Source organism: Microcebus murinus, chromosome 18 (assembly GCF_040939455.1).
Source record: "Microcebus murinus isolate Inina chromosome 18, M.murinus_Inina_mat1.0, whole genome shotgun sequence".
NCBI classification, from domain to species: Eukaryota; Metazoa; Chordata; class Mammalia; order Primates; family Cheirogaleidae; genus Microcebus; species Microcebus murinus.
Genome location: NC_134121.1, coordinates 22,443,320 through 22,459,568, shown reverse-complemented (window position 1 = coordinate 22,459,568; position 16,249 = coordinate 22,443,320). Strand labels below are relative to the sequence as shown.

The 16,249-nt window shown below is 54.3% G+C and overlaps 1 protein-coding gene across 1 annotated transcript in view; it reads left to right on the top strand.

The window, feature by feature from the left end:
* Window positions 1-6,927: 6,927 nt before the first annotated feature.
* The window catches only part of FOXN1 (forkhead box N1), a 29,148-nt gene continuing 19,826 nt past the window's right edge, over window positions 6,928-16,249 (top strand). Inside the window, exon 1 of the mRNA XM_012740700.2 lies at window positions 6,928-7,023. The gene's annotated coding sequence lies outside the window, so the exon portion shown is untranslated. The remainder of the gene's footprint in view (window positions 7,024-16,249) is intronic.

The following is a 16,249-nucleotide window of genomic DNA, read 5'->3' as shown; positions in this document are numbered from 1 at the left end:
TGTGCACTGTTGAGACTCCAGAACTTCTGCAGCAGTGAGTTCCCCATTGCTGGAGAAGATCAATGAGGCTGGAAACACCTTGAGGACAGTTTGCCTGTTGGAGCTGTGTCCCCAGTTCCTATACCAGGCCGGGCACCAGGAATGGTGTGTGAAGAAATGCAAGTATCAGAAGCACAGAGCAGCTTCTGGCTCCTGGAGGGAGGCTGGGCATGCTGCCCTCAGAGCCCCTTTCCAGACTGCTGTGTGTGCAGGGCTACGTGGCCTTGAGAGATGTCTTGGTCTTTCTGGGCCAATGTCACCTTAAATTCAGCAGATAGGCCCTGATTTCTGAGCCAGCCCATGCTTTTTCCCCTGTCCCTGTCCCCTAAGGCCCTGGGAGTTTCCCTGTTTCTCTACTCCTTCCTCCTGCCCTCCAGCACCTGCCCTCCATCTGCAACCAGAGAGCCCAGGGAAACAGGAGCAAGGGCTCCAAGTCAAGAGCAGCTCTAGGGGTTACGATCCTTGGCCCCAGAGTAGGTCCCTTAGGGGCTCAGACCATGACTTCTCCGTGTCCCCAAAGTCTCAGAGGGGAAGATGCTTCTGGAAGGAGCGAGAGTAGTCCAGCCAGGGAGTGCAGGGTCAGGGTTCTGGCGGGGTGCCAGCCTAGGGAGGCTGCCCTCTGTACCTGCCACCCCGATCTGGGCCCCATTCGTCATGGTCAGCAGAGCCATGAGGTTTTACTAGGGTGGCTGAGCACCTCAAAAGTGTGAACCTCCAACTGGGGGTTTGCAGAGAAGGAGGGAAGGGAACTGAGCACACTGATTAGAAGGATGGTGACAGGGACTCGGAAGAGTTGCTCTTAAGGATGGTGAGCCCCACAGACGTGGTACACGGAGCCATGGGTTCTTGGGCACACACAGAACCTGCAGACACATGCACAGACGTGGATACATATGATTACACACACTCACACACAAACGCGTGTGCACACAAAGTCACAGGCCCTTGCAGCCCTTTAGACACCAGAGTCATCACAGAAACACACACAGACACATACACAGTCACAGACACTTGTACACCCGCGGTCGCTCAGATGCCACTGCAGCCAGTGTCAGACCTGTGTGTTCTCACACACACACACACACATGTTCACACATGCTTGGACACAGATTCTAGCATGGACACACCACCAACAGCACATTATAGCCCCACAGACTTAACGCACACACACAGTGGCAGGTGAGAAAAGAAATGCAGATACTTGTGCACTCACATAGAAGTACACGTGTGTGGGCCGGGCGCGGTGGCTCACACCTGTAATCCTAGCACTCTGGGAGGCCGAGGCGGGTGGATCGCTCAAGGGCAGGAGTTCGAAACCAGCCTGAGCAAGAGCGAGACCCCGTCTCTACTAAAAATAGAAAGAAATTAATTGACCAACTAAAAATATATATATAAAAAATTAGCCGGGCATGGTGGCGCATGCTTGTAATCCCAGCTACTCGGGAAGCTGAGGCAGGAGGATTGCTTGAGCCCAGGAGACTGAGGTTGCTGTGAGCTAGGCTGACGGCACAGCACTCACTCTAGCCTGGGCAACAAAGTGAGACTCTGTCTTAAAAAAATAAAATAAAATAAAATAAAATAAAATAAAATAAAATAAAATAAAATAAAATAAAATAAGAAGTACACGTGTACTTAGACACTGGCACCAGTGAAAACACACGCGCATTCCTTCTCCCCACCTCCCCAGCCCAGCCTCCTGTAGCAGGAGGGATTAAGACTAGAGGAGAGAAGCCCTCCCCATCCAGCAGGACTCTGACCCTGTTCCTCCCAACCAGACCCTCCCCCTCCAAGCTCTCAGCTTGGAAACTCCCTGGATTTCCCATGGGGTCAGCCAACCAGAACAGGCTCAGACCTCCCAGCCCAGCTGCCTGACACACACCCTCCGCAGCTCTGGCCAGGTGCTTCTCCACCTTCCACAGCCAAGAAGCTGCCTGCTCTCCCTCAGGAAGCCCACCCTGATTAACCCTACATCTCTCCAACCTTTTTTTTTTTTTTTTTTTTGAGTCTCACTCTGTTGCCCAGGCTAGAGTGCCATGGCTTCAACCTAGCTCACAGCAACCTCAAACTCCTGGGCTCAAGCAATCCTCCTGCCTTGGCCTCTCGAGTAGCTGGGGCTACAGGCACACGCCACTGTGCCCAGCTAATTTTTTCTATTTTTAGTTGTTTGGCTACTTTTCTTTCTATTTATAGTAGAGACGGGGTCTCACTCTTGCTCAGGCTGGTCTCGAACTCCTAAGCTCAAGCAATCCTCCCACCTCAGCCTCCCCGAGTGCTAGGATTACAGGCGTGAGCCACCGCGCACGCGGCCTTATTTTTATTTATTTATTTATATTTTTGAGACAGGCTCTCCCTCTGTCGCCCAGGCTAGAGTGCAGTGGCGTCGTCATAGCTCACTGCAACCTCAAACTCCTGGGTTCTAGCCATCTTCCTTCCTCAGACTCCCAAGTAGCTGCGACTTACAGGCACGTGCCACCATGCCTGGCTAATTTTTCTTTCTTTCTTTCTTTCTTTCTTTCTTTCTTTCTTTCTTTCTTTCTTTCTTTCTTTCTTTCTTTCTTTCTTTCTTTCTTTCTTTCTTCTTTCTTTCTTTCTTCTTTCTTTCTTTCTTCTTTCTTTCTTTCTTTCTTTCTTTCTTTCTTTCTTTCTTTCCTTGTTTCTTTCTTTCATAGAGACGGGGGTCTCACTCTTGCTCAGGCTGGCCTCGAACTCTAGCCTCAAGCAATCCTCCTGCCTCAGCCTCCCAAAGTGCTAGGATTACAGGCATGAGCCACCGCACCCAGCCTCCAACCTTCCTTTGACGTGGAATCCTCAGGCCTCAGGGCCTTATGGCAGCTGTGCTTGGGCCCTGCTCCCCTGCAGTTGTTCCTAAGTGCCCTGCATGCCAATGGAGTGAGGCTTGGCAAGCCTGGGAAGCAGCAGGCTCAGTCTTGGGAACTCATTTTGGGAAGACAAGTCCAGCCTACATGAGCAGAATCAGACAGAAGATGGCTAATCCTGATACGAGGTGCAGGGAAGGGTGTCCCTCCTCCATCACACTGGGGCTCCTGAGGGTGGGAACCTGCTCTTCGTTCTCCCTGGGGTCCCCAGCCTGGAGCATGGCAGATCTTGGCGCCAGGGAGTTCCATTTCCAACCGGGGCTGCTTCTGTCTCAAAGTAGCCCAGCCCCAGGCAGAGCTCAGCAGCACACAGTGAACTGGTTCTGACCTCCAGTCTCCAGAGGTACAGAGCTTCCTCTGGCCCCAGCCTGTTTAAGGACTCAGCTACAGCTTGTCCAGGCCAGAGCCCAGCCCAGCTCCATCTACAAACCTGAAATGAGGGTGCTGGATGGAACCTCCAGACAGAAATCCTTTCCGCGGGAGCAGAGCCAGCACTGCAGCAGCTGGAGTTGAGGCTAGACACCAAGACAGACTTTCTGCATCCGGGACAGAATTCTGAAAGGCTGGTATGATGACAGAAGGAGGGGATAGTCCTTTCTGGAGACACAGAAAGAGGAGAAAGACCTCACAGATCCCCTTTCAGTCCAAGGTCTATGGAAATTCCAGGGCTCCTGCTTCAACTCCCAGACTGCCTGCAATGAGGAAGTCGTGCTTCCCAAAGGAAAGAGGAAGCCAGAGCCAGAGCCCGCGCCCATTCCTGGGGCAGAGGTGGATCTTGTCTTGGAAGAGAAAGAAGTTCATCTCACCCATCAGAAGCAGTCTCACTGTGGGAAGGAGCCAACTACAGTTTCTCCTGGGCATCCCATCGGGGCCTCTATGGGACTCTTGGCACCTGAATTAATTTGCATTTTCTTGATTATTAATGAAGTTGAAAAATCTTTTCACTTTTTTTTTTTTTTTTGGTCATTTGTATTTTACCTGTGAACTGCTTATTCATGTCCTTTGCCCATTTTTCTGTGACATCATCATTTTATTTATTTAGAGGAGCTCTTTATATATTGTGGATATTAACCTTTTTTTCTGCTGTATATGTTGTGACACTTTCTTCCAGGCTATTTTTTGTCTTTTAATTTTGTTCATGTTCTATTTTGCTCTAAAGAAAATTTTATTTTATTTACTCAAATCTGTCAATATATTCTTTATCACCACTGGATTTGAAGTCGTGTTTAAAAAATGCCTTCTCCACTCCCTAATTATAAAAGTGTTTTCTATATTTTTTCTATTTATTTGCATGATTTTCATTTTTCCATACTATATATTTTTCATACTATACATTTAATGTATAGTATGAAGTAAGACTTAACTTCATTTCTTTCAAATGGCAAGTCCATTATCCCAACTTCTCAACTCTATTTATTGAATGTTTTATACTTTCCTTGCTACTTTAAGATACCTTATTATCAAAAAAAAAATGGGTGCCTAAAAATTAAATAAACAAATAAATAAAAATTTTTAAAAGATACCTTATTATTATATACTTAACTCTCACAAATATCCAAGTTCATTGTGGACTCCTATTATCTTCCACTAATTTATTTTTTTATTTTTTATTTTTTTGAGACAGAGTCTCACTTCACTCTGTTGCCTGGGCTAGACTGCCATGGCATCAGCCTAGCTCACAGCAACCTCAAACTCTGGGTTCAAGCAATCCTCTTGCCTCAGCCTCCTGAGTAGCTGGGATTACAGGCATGCGCCACCATGCCCAGCTAATTTTTTTTTCTATATATTTTTAGTTGGCCAATTAATTTCTTTCTATTTATAGTAGAGACAGGGTCTCACTCTTGCTCAGGCTGGTTTCAAACTCCCGATTTGAGTGATCCTCTCACCTCGGCCTCCCAGAATACTAGGATTACAGGCATGAGCCACCGCGCCCGGCCCATTTGTAATTCTTTATGACTTTTCCTCCTTCCTTCTCATATTTATGTCTTTAGTTCTGTTTCTTATCTTACTGTACTGGTTAGGGCCTTCAGAATAACGTTAACTGCCGGCCATGATGGAAGACTTCAACTTACAACTTTCGTGGTTCTCTGTGCCGAGGGTATCCACCCAGAAATATCTGTGCATCTAGAAATCACAATTAGCCCTGCATACATCAGATGGGAGCAATTAGCAAACACACCAGGTCCTGATAGCTGCCCTTTCACTGTGAAATCTCACTGATTATTAGGTGTAAGGGAACAGAGCTCTGATTTCTAGTGTGAGTCCCAGAGAAAGGTGGATAGAGTCAGTGGCGCTGTTCTAACCCCAGAAGACGACTCTTCTACCCGAGTGGGCATGCCAGCTCATCGTCATTTCCCACCCAGCACCACTGGGCTTGGTGAAGAGAAAGGAGGCACACGTGTATTGAGCATCTGCTATGTACAGGGGATTATGCTAGGAACTTCAACCATGTGAACTTTTTAAATCATAGCAACACTCTGGGTGAATAATCTTATTCCCTTGTCAACAGATGAGGAAACCGAGACTCAGAGTGGCAAAGGTCACACAACTAACCATCACTCACTAATGGGTCTACTGTTGTGTCCTCAGTACCTTCTTCTCCGAAATAGATACGTAGCACAGAACATTTTCTGCCCAGACCAAGAACTCTCCAAATGTTTTGGTCTAGCCCGCTTTTGTGCCAGATGACCACCTCCACCCCCAGCCAAGGTTGACATTACCTCTCTCCTTGGACCGAGATAGAGTTAGTTGGGGAGAAGATGACTGTCCACACGCTCAGGCCAGAAGCCAACCCCCTTGCTGCCTTGCTGGGCAGCAGAGCTACCACCGGGTCCCTGGAGCCTTTAGCTCCAGGAAGAGGCACAAGTAGGCTTAAAAACCAGGGCAACGGTGGGAGGCAGGGAGGAGGGAAAGAGCGTCCAGGGACAGGGAACAAGGGGGCAGGGCAAAGAGGATGACAAGGCAGCAGGGAGAAGGAGGTGGGGAAGGGGCTGGGGCAGCTGCAGGAAGGGCTGTCAGGGCAGGAACAGGCCCCAGGCCTAAGTCTAGGTGCGACCAGTAGGGGCCAACTGTTGGCTTACCAGGTGCTCTACCCACAATATGGACTCTGAGGGGCCAGGAAGCAAGGCCACAACCAGCCAGTCTTCTGTTTCTACCCTCCAGACCATAACAGGGCCATGGGATCATGACACAGAGCCAGGGAGGCCCGCTCTGCGCACACAGGACAGGATTGCTGAGCCAGGGCTGAGACATGTGCACAGACACACGGATGACACATAGACACAGGCCTGGACAGAGGGACACAGACACCCACAGACATAGGGAAGACAGAGGTGTAGACACACACCGACCCAGGAGGCAAACGTTCAGACCCAGGGAGAGACACGTGGAGAGGCTCACATGCCCACAGATACAGGGATGGAGTCACAGACACAGGGACAAGTGGGTGCACACACCCACACACACAAGGAGACACCCTGAAGGTATTAGAGGGACTGTGGAGAGACAGTTCCCAGCAAATCTGTGCTAGCGCTTGCCTCATAACCACTGCCGTCCATACCGTGCCTCCAAAAACCCTGGGCCTCCACCCAGTGCTATTCCCCAGAACCCCTTCTTCGGCTCCATGAACATACATGTGGGAGCCAGGCTCTCCTGACACACATGTGCATGCCCTGACAGGCCTGTGCCCCACCTGCGGGGGGCTGACATCCCTGCTTGGGGGTGCAGGTGGGGGCCACGGGACAACCCCCTCCTCAGCAAGCCACAGGCTGTGCCTGCTGGCAGGGACAGGGGGCCTGGGCTAGCTCAGGAGGAGGGAGGGGTTGGGGGGGCCGGGGCGCGGCTGGGGCGGGCACAGGAGCCGGTACCTGTCAAACAAGAGCCAAGGAGCAAACTAGCTTCTTAGTCACCTTTCTCTTCTCCCCGTTTTGGCAGCAGCCCCTCGGGGCAAGGGGAAGCTGATATCATAATTATTGGCTCACCCTGCAGCTGCCTCCCCTCACCTGATGTCAGCACAGAACCAGGACGGCCGAGGTGACGGACTGACAGACGTACGGAGCTCCTGGCCCCCGAGACCCGGGCCCCCACGCCGACCTGCTTCACTGAGCAGGTAAGAGGAGCCCCGGCCCAAGTCAGCCGTGGAGGCCAGCAGGCCCGGGCCAGGGTACGGGGAGGGGGGTTGCCTTTTTAACGGGCCGCGGTAGTGACTGGGAACACCTGGGTGCTCCCTGGCTCCTCACCGCAGCTTGAGGGAGACTCAGAATTCGGGTGAGTGCCTGGAGGCCAAGGGGGACCCCCTCTTCCATGCCCCTCCCTCCCGTTCCTGTTCCAGGTAGTCCGACTTCAATCCCTCTTGCTGTAGCATGGGTCTCCTTCTGGTGCGTGTTGCTGGATTTTGTGCGAGTATCTTTGTATTTGGAGGAGGTGTGCGTACCCACCCCGTGCTGGCAGAACATGGGGACTCAGAAGTGCTAGAACTAGAAAGCTAGAGGTGAAAGATCCCAACCGAGTGGCTTTTCCAGGTGGAGAAGGCTCTAGGCGCTGGGTGTCACCAAGGCTGTCCACAGATCAAGGAATCACTCAACATCCCTGGGCAGCCCGGGCTGGGGGCTAGATGCCTGGGCCCGTGAGGAGGCCTGGGCTGCAGAAAGGAGATGATGCCCCTGGTGGAGAGGCAGACAGGTGGCAGACAGGTGCTGTGGCCTGGAGCTGATGCTGAGCTCGAGGCAGAGTCCCCCTACCCCCAGGTCCAGGAATATGTCTCTCCCTTAAGACCCCGTAGGCAAAGAGTCCTGGTGAGCAGGCCTGGGACAGGCAGGGAGCCCTTGGGCCTTTGGAACCTAGAGTTGGGGATGTGGGCAGTGAAGGCCCTTAGGAAATGGCTGGAGCAGCAGGAAGCCCCCGCCAGCTCCCACAGCCCTTCCCCACCCCGCACCTGATCGGGTAAGGTCTGGCATTCCCCGTGGAGTCCCCCAGGCCCTCCCTAAATGCCCACAGGAGCATGCTGGATTAAGAATAGACTCTAACAAGTGGGTGTGCTTGCCTCCCCTCTGCACATACAGGTCTGGGGGGTGGGGGGATATGTTTGGATGTGCTTTGTGGCAAGGCACAACGGGAAAGGACCCAGGTGGAGAGGCTCCTCCTCTTGAGAAGTCATCTCATCCATTCCCCTGCCTCTGTGCCAGTCATTGCCCATGCAAGACAGGGCTGCCCCCTTCTAGCTTTCCTAATGCCTGAAGGAGAAAATTTGGTCAGCTCCCCTACAGTCATGAAGTCCTTCCTGGAGTCTCTCTGAAATCTCTACTGCTGCAGGGTCCAGCTCTACCTGCCCCCATAGCCTTCTCTTTCCCCCACTGACGAACCCCAGTTCTTGGGGCTGATCATAGGGTGGTGTTGCCTTCTAGTCCTGTCCCCCTCAGGCCTGGCTCAGACCCTCTTACCATCTTCCTCATTCCCTGACCCACGCCGCAGGGAGGGGAAGAGCATCCCCGCTGATGTAGGAAGGGGCAGCACCTACTGTCCCGGCCCCTTTCTCTTGTGGCTCCATTAGGGACTCAAGGTGAGCCAGGCAGGGATGGATCCAGGCTGGGTCCTGGGGAGGGGCAGAGGGGGCGGGGGCTGCCCCAGGTTGGGGATCCTCAGCGGCAAGGAGCCACCGGGAGAGGCACACGCCCTCCCAGCTCCCCGCCCGGCCCCGCCCGTTTGGCCTCTGCGAGCTCAGCTCCCGGCCTGGGGCCTGCCGAGGCACGCTGCCCCCCCAGGCCCGGCGCCTCCTCGCTCACCTCCCAGAGCCAGGAACCTGTTCTCCCGGGAATGCCAGGGAGCTCTCAGAGGACTTTATTTCCCAGGGGCTCAGGGAGCCCCAGAATCCTCTGGACCAACAAGTCCTGGGAAAGTGAGAGAAAGATTGGGGGGCTTGAGACCCCTCCCTGCTCCCCATCTTGGTCTCGCCCACAATGACCCCACATTGCCCCCAAGCAACAGCCTTCTTCACTCATCGCAAGAAGAGAGAAGGCTTGAGAAAGTTAAAGGCAAGGGGAGAAGCCCACCAATGGCACTTGCCTTCTGTCATGTGCCACCTTTTGCTTCAGGGAGAGCCTTCCCTTAGGCCCCCTGGAGAGTCCCACCTGCCCTCTAAGAAAGCAACAGAGCACCACTTCCCTCGGGCTCCCCATCCTTCCTAGCCAGGAAGTCCTTCCTAATGCCTAACTTCCTTCCTCCCAGCCCAAGTTGACACCTGGTCTTCCTGGACCAGCAGAATGCCCATGTCCTGCACAGGGCCCAGGAACACGGCCAGAGACTGTTCCCAAGTCACACTGAAATGTCCTGGGAGCTCCAGAGCAGGAAAAGACAGAAAGCCCCCACCCACGCCTGCTGCCCCTCTGTTATTCTCTCCAGCTCCACACTCTAGTGAGGTTGGGGCCACACCTGCCACCTCTCATCCCCCCATAACGAATGATAGAGGGGACAGAGATCCCGCAGGTATGCCCTTCCCTCTTTCCTTGCGAGTCACTGCCCGAGGTCTCTGCAGAGGCCTGCAGGGGGGAGTTTGGCCAGCCAAGATGGGCTCCTGCAGCAGGAGAGGTTGATAGACTTCAGGGAGACTTTCCAGCATTTTGAGTTGAGTTTGCCTGGACTGTGTGACTACAGGAGGTGGTTTCCTGAGTGGAGAGGCAGCCCTTGATCCGGGCTGGGTGGGGTTGGGCTGGCAACACGCCCAGGAGCAGGGGAAGGACAAGATGACCTCTGGGAGGATGCATCCCAGAAGCATCAGTCAAATGGCCCTGAATAAGTTGGGTCTTTCTGGTTTACCCACCCCCATCCCCTGCCCCTTCCCCCACCTCTGTGCTCTTCTCCAACCCCAACCCAACCTCATCCCTAACTCTCTCCAGTTCCCATCTTCAATCCTGTCCCAGCCCCTCCTGCTCCCCAGCCCCACCCCCATGCCCACCACCCCACCCCTCACCCTGCCTCCCTGCCTGGGCTCTTCAGTCCTAACCCCATCTGCCTCCCACCCACCCCGCCCCCAGGATGCATCTGCCCCTGGTCACAGATCCCCCTGGAGTCCAACACCCCTCGCCAGCACCCCACCAGGTCCCGGCATGTCCTTCAGGCTCTCTGAGTGGGGAGGAAAGGCCCAGAGTCATGCCGTGGGACAAAACAGATGGGATGGGATCACCCTGAGCCCTCAGCTTTCTGATCCTATCTGGGCCTTAACGGCTGGATGCTGACCACACAGTACCGAGTTCAGACACAGCAAGCCGAGGTCTGATGTCCAGACAGACCTGTACACTGGGGCTGTGTGGTGAATGAAGAGGCAATGGAGAGACACGCCCAGAGGGGCCCAAACAGAGGCGAGGGCTGCCTTTGGGGGGAGCACGAGGGGAAGGGGCTGCGACCCAACTGATCTGATAAGGCATGGCCGGGCAGAGGCAGGGGAGGGATGGAAGCTGGAGCAGGGATTTGGGGAGTTACTTAGGAATGAGCATCCCTGGGTCATTCCTTAGTGGCTCTTGCTTAGTCAGCTCAGATTAATGGGGCTGGGGAGAGAATTAGCTGAATCGTGATCTCTCAGGGAACTTGACTTGAGAGCCAGCTGTGAGTCACAGAGAAAAGGGAACCTGTGCTCTCCCAGCTACTCTGGAAGGTCCAGGGGGTGGGCACCCCTCCAGACACCCCCCCCCAGGATACAACAGAGGGCTGACTGGGAGGTCTGACCCTCACCCTCCATCCCATGCTCATGGGAGGACGCATAGTCAGATAACTTCAGGCCCTGCCTTCACACACCTGCCAGGGGACTTCAGGGCTCCCCCAGCCTGAAACTAACTACTGCTTCCGACAAACCACAGCTGGCCTGGGCTCCAAAATATACACACACTCACACACACACATGCACACACATACACTCACTCACAGAATGGGGTGTGTCCTTGGAACCGGATTGCCTGGAGACAGTTGAAGGTCCCACCTACACTTGTAAATTCCACAGCCATGTCCCAGACTGCACCAGCCCATTAGTCGAAGAAGGCATAGGATGTGCACAAGGACACACATGCTCACACACACACAAACATGCACATGCCACTGTGATCAGAAAACCCAACCATCAGACTCTGCAACTTAGCAGCCCCTCCCCTGCACAGAGCTGGAGTGGCCACAGCAGTGGCTAGTGTCCCTGCTCCCTCGGGGAGGGTTTCTGGAGCCCACATTGGGCCCCAGAGTGCATGTGGCTGTAGAGAGGTGACTCTGCCTTCGTGGGCCTTCCTGAGAGCGAGCCCAATCTGCCTGAGGTGGGAAGGGTTCTGGAGGGAAAAACCTTTGGGATGGCAATGCCAAGGCCAGGAGGACCTGGGCACGGTCCAGGGAGAACGATGGGGCTGGAGCCAAGGAGCTGGATGGGGTCATGGGAGAGCACCAGAGCCTGCTCCTGCTCCAAGGACATGGTTCTGTGCTCAGGGCAGCCTTCACACAGCCCAGGCACCTGGAGGAGGGAGCAGTACACAGACACTGCCTAGCAGGCAATAATCGCCTCTACTGGTAGGGCCTCAGTTTCCCCATCTGTCAGATAGAGAGGGGCTTGGGTGGGGAGGGGCCTTCAGGCAAGTCTTACTGCAAGTTTTGGTAAGTTCAAGGACATGATCTCCTGCCTGCCCTCTGTGTTGGATGGCACTGGGGGAGGAGGCGCACCAGTATGTATTTGTCTTCTACTACATCTGTGTTATTAGTGGTGGTGTCAGAATTAATATCCCTAATAATAGATTGGTGATAATGAGCACTTCTGATAATGATATGTACAGGGCATGAGAGGCCCCTGGCCCAAGGGTGGTGGGATCCTGGGCCATTTCATTGTCCCCACTAAAATGGGCAGGCAAAGGGGGGCGCCCACCAGCTGGTTGAGAGCCCTCTCCACCACCCCATGGGGACCCCCCGGGAAGGGATAAAGGTGGAGGTGAAGAGATGGCTCTCAGCCCATCCCTCTCCTGAGATCTCACAGGCCCGGGCCCCCGGGGAGGAGGTAGGGGCACCAGGCAAGATGGCGCTGGTTTAACTTCCTCTGAGTGCTTTGCCATTCTGGGTCTCATCGACCCCAGGACAACCAGGTGAGGGATACCAGCATGGACAAGGACCCCATTTTATAAAGGAGGAGATGAGCTTTGATCCCGTGAGGAGCCCACACTACTAGCAAAGCTGGGAGAGGACCCCCGTTGTCCTTTCCTTCAGGAAAAACAGTTGGGGGGCGCTTTGTTGGGCAGCCGGATGTCTGGGCTCAGCGAAGGCCTGGGGAGATGATGACAGCCAGGTTAGGGGATGGGGTGGCACAAGGCTCCGGCATCCCTGTTGGTCACACAGATCAAATCCTCAGCTGCCAATCACTGCCACAGCCAATCAACTCCTCAGCCAGCTACCAACACAGCCTACTGGGCTGGGGGCGGGACAGCCTGGCCCAGCCCCATGACTTCATTATGGGGGTGGGACTCCTGGGCCCCCGGGGACCCAGGCTAATAGCTAGCAGCTTCTTCCCCTCCCTTAGCCCGTTTCCTCCACCCTCGTCAGCTGTGGGGCCGGAGGAAGCTCACTATAGGAAGGATGAAGGCGATGGCTCACAATCTGTGGAAACGCCTCCTGGTCCTTTGGTCATCCCGCACCTCACCGTCCACTCTGGCCCCTCTCACAGCTTGGGCAGACGAGGATGTGAGGGAGCTGTCTAGGATGTGAGGGAGCTGTCTTCTCTGGAAATCATGTCTTTCTCTGGAAATCAGATCACTGCTTTCTGCACACTGCCCCCTGGGAGTATGAAGCAGGCAAGAAGTCCCCACTCCCCACGTGCCCAGCTCTCCAGTCAGGTCCCCAATAGTTCTAGGTCACCGTGTCCACCTCCAAGTCCTTTGCTAGGCCAGTTCTCACATCAGTCTCAGTCATGCCTTCAATCCCGGGGACGGTGGTCGTGGCAAGGCCTTTTCCCTAAACTGCCTGTCCAAGTGTTTCTTGTTCTTGGAATTTGTAACTCCAGCCCCCATCCACACCCCCATACACCCCCACACTCCCCTCCCCACCACTAACTTTGGAGGGCAAGCTGATTTTGCTTCTGGGAGCAAAAGATGATGGTGGGCTCATAGCCTCAGAACCTGGCCTCCAGAGTAGCAGGGAGGCAGGAGGGAGTAAAAGGCAGACCATGAATGACACCCTGAGTAAAAGCAAAACATCCCTGGGGGCTGGGGGTGTCTAGGCGGGAGGTCTCTCTGGAAAGGGCAGCTAAGGAGCAGGGAGATCCAGCAGAGATGACCTCGCAGACTGGGTGGCCATAGCAGAGGAGAGAAGGGGTCCCAGTAGGTGTGTCTCAGACAGGGATGGATGGGAGTTTTGAGAAGTAGCATTTCTGATTTCCATGGAACCAAACATCCCTTTCTTTCCATCTATAAAATAAGCATCCACAGTTAGGTCAAAGACATCCATCTGTCTGTCCCACCAAACATTTATCCATCTATCTGTTCATCTGTCCAGCTTTCCATCCATCCATTGTCCATCCGTCAGTCTGACCATCCATCAATCTGTCCATTCATCCAACTGTCCATCTGTATATCCGTCAATCCATCCACCCACCTATCCATCCATCCATCCACCCACCCATTGAGGTCAGGCCCCAGCTGGCCTCCCCAGGGCTGCTGGGAAGGGCCTGTGGTCCTATGGCATTTATGGGGCATGTGACCTGCCTGCCTGGCCTGGGGAGGCAGCCCCGCCTCAGCCCTCGGGCAGGGGGCTGGTCCAGGTACGTGGGAGTATTTATACCTCCATGGAGGCTCCTGGGGAGCTGTTGGCTGAATGACTCCCCGAAGCGGTGATGGCCATGGCCCAGAGCCTACAGTGAGTGCTTGAATCTGGCTCCTTTGGGGCCAGGGGTGGGTGGCAGGGGCTGGAGAGGGACCAGAGGGATGGGAAGCTGACCAGAGGTGGCCAAGGATGGTAGAAAGGAAGGTGCACTGGGTGAAGGAGAGTAGGAGAACAAGAAGCTGTTGCATCTATGCAAAGCTGGGACCCTTCCTGGAGGACCCGATGAGTCTATTGCCCTTAAACAGCCTTTTGGTGGGGGGTGGGGGTCCCTTGGTGAATAACAGGAAGGACAGGACAAGAGGACAAGAAGAATTGAGGTTAAATACCTGGACAAACTTCCAGGTCAGCCCAGGGCAGGGAAGGTGGCTCAAGTGCCTTTTCAGCTGGGCATACTGCGTAAGGCTCTAGGACCAGCCGACTTCCAGAGGCAGGGGAATGACTGAAATGGCTTTAGAAAAGATCTGATTTGGGGGACAGGAATGACTCAGCTGCAGGTGTCCATGGCTCACATTTGGAGGAAAGCCTCACCTGGGGGACATGGTTGCTGTTCATCCTTTGTTCTCCCCATCCCATCCCCAGCCCATCTGTCCCCACCTGCTTCCGCACTTGAGTCAAATCCCAAGGCAGCAGCAGCCGACCCATTTCCTGAAACCAAGGCAGGCATAAGAGCCAGAGGGGCCAGAGTGTTGCCCTCAGAACCCCCAGCATTGATGGGAAGAAAGGAGCTAGAGACCTCCAAGTATCCTGGGGTGCCCGAGCCTCAGGCACAGCCCCCAGGCCCTTCCCTGCCACCCCCTACTAGGTAATTGCTGAGCTGCTCCAGGGGACCCCTCCCAGCAGCCAGTGGGGTGGAGCCCTGGGTGGGGCCACAGGCGATCCCTGGGCACGACCCCACCCATCGTAAAACATGCTGCCGCAGCCAGCAACAGAAACCATTAAGGCGGAACTGAAGTTCCCTCCCCAGCTTGCTTATAAAGAGCAGGTAGGAAGCAGCGGGTGGGAGGGCACCTGGAGTATGGAGAGAGCCCATCGAGGGCCCTCGGCACCCCAGGCCTGCCTGTCCCCCGTGACTCAGTTGCCCACGGGAGATGCAGGGACAGACCCTCCCAAGGGAACCTCCAGCCACGCCCCCCCTCCCCCACCTTTCAGGTGTGAGCAGGGTGGCTGAGGTGTTCCTGAGGTGGGGCTGTGTAGCATAGTATTTAAGCATCCTGGCTTTGAAGCCTGGGTCTGAATCCCGGGGAGCATAATTTACTAGCTGAGTGAACTTGGACAAGTCAGCTTAACCTCTCTGAGCCTCAGTTTCCGGATCTATAAAATGGGAATGACAATGCAGCACCTCCTGTCTGGGGTGTAATATAACTCGCCCTGAACCCTCGAGGATTTCCTTAGGGAGTCCCCTTGTGAAGGCAGAACAGGGGAGCGGGCCCAGCTGACAGCTCCCTGGACCCTGCACACCTCCACAGGTGCACGCACCTCCGCAGGACCAGCCCCAGCATCCTTAGATGCAAATGGTCCCAGCAGCTCATCTTACTTATAAGGAACAGAAGTACGGAAAGGGGAAGTGACTTATGCAAGGTCACATAGCCTCTGCTCCCAAATGACCCTTTCCAATTGAGTCCTGAGGAGCTGGGGGAGGGTCTCTGAGAGGTGACGAGATGTTGATGAGTAGAGGGGCACAGGGCAGGGGCCAATAATGATTATCGTTGATCCTGTTGTCAGGCTTCCTGGGGAATTTCTCACTCGTCATCCTCCCCACTCTGGTCATAGGGCCGTTTCTTTCTTCCCTCTGACTCCAGGATCAAGTTGTCTTTCCCACTCCCAAGGATCCTGCAGGGTGGAGGGTGAACAGAATGCCCAGATACCAAGTGGTCTCTGCCAGCATTTTCAGGGTAATGCCCCTGGAGGGTCGGTGTATGGGCGTGTGGTCAGGGCTCTCGAGACCTGAGAGTCAGGAGCTGTGGTCTTAGCTGTGTGGCCCTAGGCATGTCATTTCTTCTCTCTGGGCCTCAATTTTCTCCCCTAAAAAATGGGGTTGATGATCCTGCACCCCTGCCAGTGGTAAATGTTCACCAATTGGCTTTCAAAAATAAAGAGGCCAGGCGCAGTGGCTCACACCTGTAATCCCAATGCTTTGGGAGGTCGAAGCAGGAGGATCACTTAAGGCCAGGAGTTACCAGCCTGGGTAACATAGCAAGGCCTCATCTCTACAAAGAATAAACAAGTATTAGACTGGGCATGGTGGTATGCGCCTGTAGTCCCAGTACTTGGGAGGCTGAGGCAGGAGGATCCCTTGAGTCCAGGAGTTTGAGGTTACAGTGAGATGATGCCACTGCACGCTACCTGGGGTGATGGAGAAAGACTCCATCTCTTAAAAAAGAAAAAGGAAGGAAAGAAAGAAAGGACGGAAGGAAGGAAAAGAGGAAAGGAGGGAGGGAGGGAGGGAGGGAGGGAAAGAAAAAAACAAAGACTGTGGCTGGGCGCGGTGGCTCACGCCTATAATCCTA